Raw genomic sequence first — 6,972 nt, forward strand, 5'->3', positions numbered from 1 at the left:
CCCGAAATGCCGGGCGAGAAGCCGCGCCGCTGAGCCCGCGTCAGGCCTGGGGCCTGGCGCGTCGGCCGGCCGGTCCTGTTAAAACACCCGTGGCACGCTGCGCCCTCACGGAGGAAGAGAGGCCTCGTGCTGCGTCCCGTGTGGGGGACGGCGGGCCACCGCCGCCGAACGTGTCTCCAGACGCCCGGCCTCCCGCGGCAGTTGTCGGTCTGCCGTGCTGGTGCTCGGTGAGGTGCTGAGGAGAACACCTGCACGGGCAGAAGGGGAGGCAAAGTCACCTGGAAGCGAATCCCTCAGCCCACAAGGTAGCGAGATTTTACTGGCGCTGAGGGTCCCGGCGGTCCCTCGCCCGCAGCCTGCCTGCCGCGGCGGGAGCCTTGGGTGCCCCGTGATGGTATGAGCAGGAATTCGCCTTGTATTCTGCAAATATCCGCGTCTCTGCACGTTACGCTGACCCTAAAACACTAGCAGTGACCTTCGTTTTCTGATGAATACCACTGCCCGAATACCTAGTCCTTCGTCAAGTGCCGTGGTATCTGCACAGCTGCTCCAAAGAGCTCCCACAAGTCAGGTATTTTATTACACCATCAAGGGGGCAATAGAAGTGACCCGATTCTTCACACAGGTGAAGCCACTTTCAGTGTCCAGTAGGGGATGGATGGGGTCTGGGACCGGGGCTTTGTCGACGCTTTATCTCGGGGTATGGGACACAGTAGACAAAGGAGGAAGGTGAGGAAGAGGAGAGCCCTGGGCGAAGCCGTGTGGTTCAGATCCATGTGCTGACTTCTCCAAGTGCCAGCGGTGGCCAGTTTTGCATGTAGTTTTGCTGTGCAACATCGGCGAGAGCAATGGTCTCTGCCTGCGCTCACCAGGAAGGCTGCTGTGCTCTGACACTTTCCTGCGGTAGCTTCTTGCACCATTTTGGTTTATTCCTCACTTTTAACTTCTTGTTTATGGATGTTCAGTAACCACAGGCTACAGCGCAAGAGCCCCATGTTTGATAAATAGCATCTGTCTGATACTGTGCTGACACCCTGCTCTCAGGAATTAATGGGATCAGAGAGGTCCCAGGGACCGGGCAAATCTCGTTCTGCAAACAGGATGCTCGCTCCAAAACCTGCTGTGCTCCTTTGCCCTCATCCTTAGCAAGGTGCTGGCTGAGCACCTTCTTCACAGCTTTTGGGCCACTCCACGCTACAGATGAGGCACAGGTAAAGAAGTAAGAGTGGAAGGTGAGAGCAGCAGCCGCTTTGTGCCACAGCTGATCATTTGCAGCATGAGTTTTTGTTAAATTCTTATGACGGGGCAGTGAAGAGACAAAGAAAAGTGCTTTTTCTCTGCCACAGCACCTGTAAATCTCAGGCTGAAGATTTGTTTCAAGTGGCAGACAGCCTAATAAATCTGGACGGTCACAGCCTGGTAGCTGATCTCAGCTTTTGCTACTGCAAGGGAATTGCTTGCTGTGTTACAGATAAGAGGGATCCTGTTACAGATGGGATCTAAGCTTGTGTGAGGGCAGAGAAAGGTCCTGGGCATCCACATCCCAGCTGCTGCCACTGCTTGACTTTCAGAGGCAAATGAGCTATCCTAAAACCTGTGTTTTGAATCACTGGCCAGCACAGGCAGGGAAGACCTTTGAAGGAGAGGAAAGAGGGAAGGAGGGAGTAAATCATTCACCTCCCAGTGCTGCCCCAGATGAGGTAAGCAATCGTGATATTTTGAAGGAAGCATTACCTCAATTTATGCTCCAAAAGTCGATACTGTGTTTTGGTAGTCTGGCTTGTGCCTTTGCTGGCATTAAGATGCTGTACAGATGGAAGGGAGACTGTAAGGCAGGATTATTAGAGCAGTACTCTAGTCAGATGTTTAACATTTGTTCGACAAGTAGACTGCCACTCTCCTTTTGGAGAAGGACCTTACGCTGTGTTACTCCTGTTCTGGGTGCAGCGTTGCCCGAAGGCTGCAAGGGTCCAGTGCACAGCAATGCCTCCCAGGATGCAGCGCGAGAAGCCTCAGCAGCAGAGCCCGTGTGCCTTATCATATGTCGGATGCAGATCCCCACAGGCTCACCCACCGGCAGCCTTGCCATCCTGCTCATCAACCAGATTTTAAGAGGTTGGTTATGACCTGCATGGCACTGACTGGACTTGAGCATTTAAAAGATACAGGTCAGAATGTCACATCCTGGTAGCCGGAGTTTAACACCGGCAAATAAAGAACGTGGATAAACCACAAGTTCTGTACCCTTATACCTGTCCCACATACTTGACTCACTACCGGTGCTCTGTCAGCATCTCTTCCTCATGCTTTCAAAGTCTCCTGCCACCAGGTACTGAATCCATTTGGCCTGGCAGTCTGGTAGTCAAGTTCAACTACGGGCAAAACAGCAAAGAGCGAGTTCTCAGCCCACCTTTTCCCTGGCTGTGGAAGAAGGCAGTGTCCATTCCTCCGGGGAAGGGGCACAGCCTCGCAAGGCGGCACTGTTGCCTGTGACCAGTGACTTGTATTAGGGAGGCTTATTAGATGGCAGTAGTGCCCAGGAACCCAAGCCGCAGCACTCTGTCCAGCAGAGAATATTGCTTTCTGCTCCTGCGCATCGCAGGTGCTGTAGTCTCAGACTGCTTCCTGACATACGGTCTGGTTTTCCCACCTTTGCCTCAAAGAAGCTCACAGGTGATGCCTGCCGGACTGACAGCCACCTTGCTCTCTCGCTCAGGAAAGTGGGAATCCAGCTCTGCATCTTTGCTAAACTACCACTTTTCATCTTTTGTAGTGGGGAAAATAACAGCTAACAGTGATACACCCACATGCTTGTCTGGCTGCAAACACACACCAAGTGTGGCAGTCGGGAACAGTGAACCCTTAGATATATTGTGCAGAGCAAACCAAGAGCTAATACGTTGAAGTACACTTTTATCTGTAATCTGTTCTAGTGCAGTTGCCTAAAGGAAGAGAGAATAACAGAATAAAATAAGTAGATTTTTCTAGTTAACATAAATCTAAGCCTACTTCATTATATAACAAGTCAAATTTTTCTTCTGAAGTCTGCAGTTTGATTTGGGGGCAGGGAGGCACCAATAAACTCATTAGTATTACTAGATTCTGTATGTTGGTATAAAGACTCGTGATGTTCTACATTAACCTATTTCTTTTTTCTGTGATGTCTTTGGGTTCATTGCACCTCTTTAAGCTAAGCCTGCAGTGAGCACAGCAGGCTGGCAGTGGGTGTAGAAACCACAGTCTGAGCCCAGTGGTTGCAATGGGTCTTTACAGAGTCTCCCCCTCAGAAGCTGTCCCATCTGTATTTTGGCTGAAAACTAAATGTTTTAAAAACCAGGGCTCATGCCAAATGCCTCACCCTGACTTTTGCTTTTCCATACTGCTGCCAACTGGGTTTGAACAGCAGAGCTTCACTCACCAAATCTCCCCTGGGGTCTCAAGAAATAGAGCCACCCGTTTTCCACTCATTTCCCACACTGGTATCACCCATGGCTCCTACTCACTGCCTCTTTCTCTTCCAAGCAGCCAGAGTTTGCGCAGCATGGAGCTTTTAAGAGCTCCATTAATTGGTACAGGTTGTTTTTACAGGTTGCTCTGCCTGAAGCAAAAACACCTCGCCGTGCCCAGTGGCCAGCTGTCCCCAGCCAAAGTGACACCCCTGCTTGGGTTGGGCTCTGGCTTCACGTGCTGGCAGGGCATCCGCCGGTGGTACAGAAATGCTTTCCTTCTCTTTGAAACAGCCCAAACTTACTGAGCCCTTGTCTGCAGAAGACATAATTTAATAGGGTTTTGTGGTGATGGCTGAGTTTATGGGGGGGGGGGGGGGGGCAAGGTCTTTTTCATTGCCAGCCGGCTCTCGAAGATCCTTCTGAAATAATCGCTGACTGCTGCCAGGATTGTTTTTGTTGTAATATTAATGATCTCTCTGGGCAGCTTGAGTTTTATATACATGTCTTTTTAATTATTCAGCTAAAATAGCCAAGGTATAGCTGCAAAACACTTATGCTGTGTTTCAGTTTGGATTTAGAAAAGGGGGTAATGATAACTTTAATGACATACAAAGGTACAAATAGAGAGGAAATGTAAAACATCCAGAATCTGAACTACTACTGCTACTACTGTGCTATACAGAAGTACCTATATCTAAGTCCCTGTTAAGTGCAGTTCCAGCAGTGCCCCAGAATTTACCTTGCACTTTCTGCTAAACAAAGCCACTTTCAAAGGTGGTGCACACCCTGAGACTGCCCCAAATGATGTAAATAACTCAGGGTTCCTTGCTTTCACCAAAAAAAAAAAAAAAAAATATTGTTTTGCGTGAAACCTCCTGCTTTCTGCAGGTGGAAATACTCAGGCTGGCAGCTGAGTATAGCTGTTGCCTACTCAGTTGACAGACCTAGAGTCTCACAATTCTTTAGTTGTTTTTAATTTTATTACACTGTTTTACAAGCTTTTTGGACAACTGACAACCCTTATAATGTCAGATCTTTCATGTAAAACTCTCAGTAGCAGAACAACGTTGGGAACCAGCTACAGATTGCTTGCCATAGCCCAGTGCAGTGGCTCCCAGTCTTTGCCCATTTAAGTGCTCTCCCATTTCCAGCACCCTCCCATCAGAAGAAGTAAGATTTGCAGTACATGCTGCCGTTACCTGGTTGGCATCTCAGTTCATATTTGATTAATAATAGAGATGTATGAAGTTTTTGCAGATTTCCATACACAGATTTCCTTTCTTTACCATACTTACTCTTTTCAAAAGATGTATGTGGTCTTCAGAATTTACCCTGTTAAGTCAGAAGTGGTGGTTTTGTGGGAAAATTAGTTGTTTATTGCATCTGCCTTAGATTAGCTAGCAACTAGCCTAAGGTGGTAATGACAGAGATAAAAGCACTAGCTGCTGCAGACCCTGCAAAACAGCAATGTACCATTAGTGAGCACAAACCCTGTCAATCCAGGGCAACAGGACCACAAAATGTGAAGAGGTGATCATTCCAGCACGACACATTTGTTTGCAAATCAACTCCCAGCTGAAGGCAGTGAGAGGAGAACAAGAAGGGATGCAAACAGGGAGGAGGAGAGCCCCTTCCAGAGGCTGTGTCCCTGAGGCCAAGGCTGCGCTTTCACCTCCCAAGAGCTCTGGAAATAAAGAGGGATGGGAGAGACAGCGGCAGAGCCGACAGCCTGCTGTCCGCATCCTCTGAGAAGGCAAACTGATGAGCACCGTAGCAGGATTTTGGTTAAATGTGAATTTGATTCTGGAAAAAGGTACTTGTCAAATAGTCATGTAGACAGAAGCTTTTTTCTTATCTACAGATAGGATTCAATGAGGGAGAGACGCTGCACAATGCACATGGGAACGCTGTCCTGTCTAGACAGGCCATTTGAAGTTTCTTCCATTAACCACCATGAAGTATTTCTGCCCACGTAGCATCCTCCCTTTCTCGTCCTGCCCTGGGACATCATCTCACCTGCCTACAGCTTCAGAAACTTTGGCATCGAGGTTCATCTGGGGACTCACACTTCCTCTGGAGAAGGAAAAAACAAGGCACCTCCAGACAGAGTCAGCAGCGATAGCAGGGTGAGCCAGACCTTGTCCTCCACACGCATTTCTCCTCAGCGGGCACCTTTTGTGGCCTCTGGGCAAGCCTACGCTCAGGGAACCACCCCACTGTTCAAAAGCTTTGTCAGATGGTCTCGTTATTAGGACTGGGAGGGGTAAGGAGGGGCGTAAGGAACACAGAGGCACCTCTCTTGGATGTTGAAAGGAAATCTGGTGCTGCTTTGTTTAGAAAGAACAACATTGGGGTTTACTGGGTTTTAACATTCCCAAGTGTGGCAGAGACGCAATGGTCAGTGTTCCTGCGGCCATGGCAGGCACTCGGTGGCTGTGGACATGCCCCTCCGGGTCAGAACCTCCTCGGTTACAGCTGGGGAGCGGGGCAGATCCCCCAGGGCTCAGGGGTAGTCAGGTCCCGTGAGTTTTGTAAAGCATGTCTTCACAGTAGATCAAGAGAGGCAAGGCACTGAGCTGCTGTTTCTCCAACAGCTGGAAGGCAAAGCTGGGAATTAAACCCCAAGTTTCAATGCTGGGGCTACGCTTCATCAGAGGGCATTCAGGGTAAATCTGCTAACTGACAGTTATTTATGCGAGTTCGATACAATCTTCTGAGGTCTCTTTTTTTTTGTGTATTTTGTTTACTTTAATTTTTATATGTCTTCAGTTTGTATGTGCTTATTCTAATTCAGGAAAATAAACACATCTTTTTCTGTATGGTCTATTATTGCAAGTTTTTATAATACATCTACTGTACAAGGCAATATTAGCAGTTCAATCTCCAAGTTGTTTGAGGGCTGATTTTTTTTTAAAGTTAACACATCTCATGAGGACGCAACAGCAGTTTCAGATTTATTAATGGAACACTAATGGTCTTCACGATCCTTTTAAGCAAAAAAAAAAATGTATTATATTTTAGAAAAAGTGAGTATTGATTATATTACTGGCGTGACTCCATAGGGGAATAAAAGCACAATAAAATGCAGATCAAAGTGTATATATCCTGAATTCCTAATGCACTGCGAGGTGGCTGTGCAATTAATGCATGTGTAAGTCAAGACAGGTCAGGTGATTTTACAGCCTAGGTGAAATCCCAGCCCTTCTGGCTAGAATAAAACATGACATCGTTTTATATTGCTTCAAGAAAATGGGACATCTGTCAATACAAATAAAGTCTACTGTTAGCACAAACTTTCAATGATTAGGATTTTGTCCTATAACCTGGAGGAACCAGGGGAAATACAGGATGATTTTTATCATGAAAACATAATCTGAAAATAGTTATTTTTATTCAAATTTATAGTACTGTTCAGTCTAAGCAGAACCAAATGATTTTGAAATGGTTATAAAAGCAGACTTCTACTTTCTGTTGGAGAAGGGGCTGGGGAAAATACGTGGTTATAATGGCAAGACAGTGCATT

This window comes from Accipiter gentilis, chromosome 15 (genome assembly GCF_929443795.1).
Source record: "Accipiter gentilis chromosome 15, bAccGen1.1, whole genome shotgun sequence".
NCBI classification, from domain to species: domain Eukaryota; kingdom Metazoa; phylum Chordata; class Aves; order Accipitriformes; family Accipitridae; genus Astur; species Astur gentilis.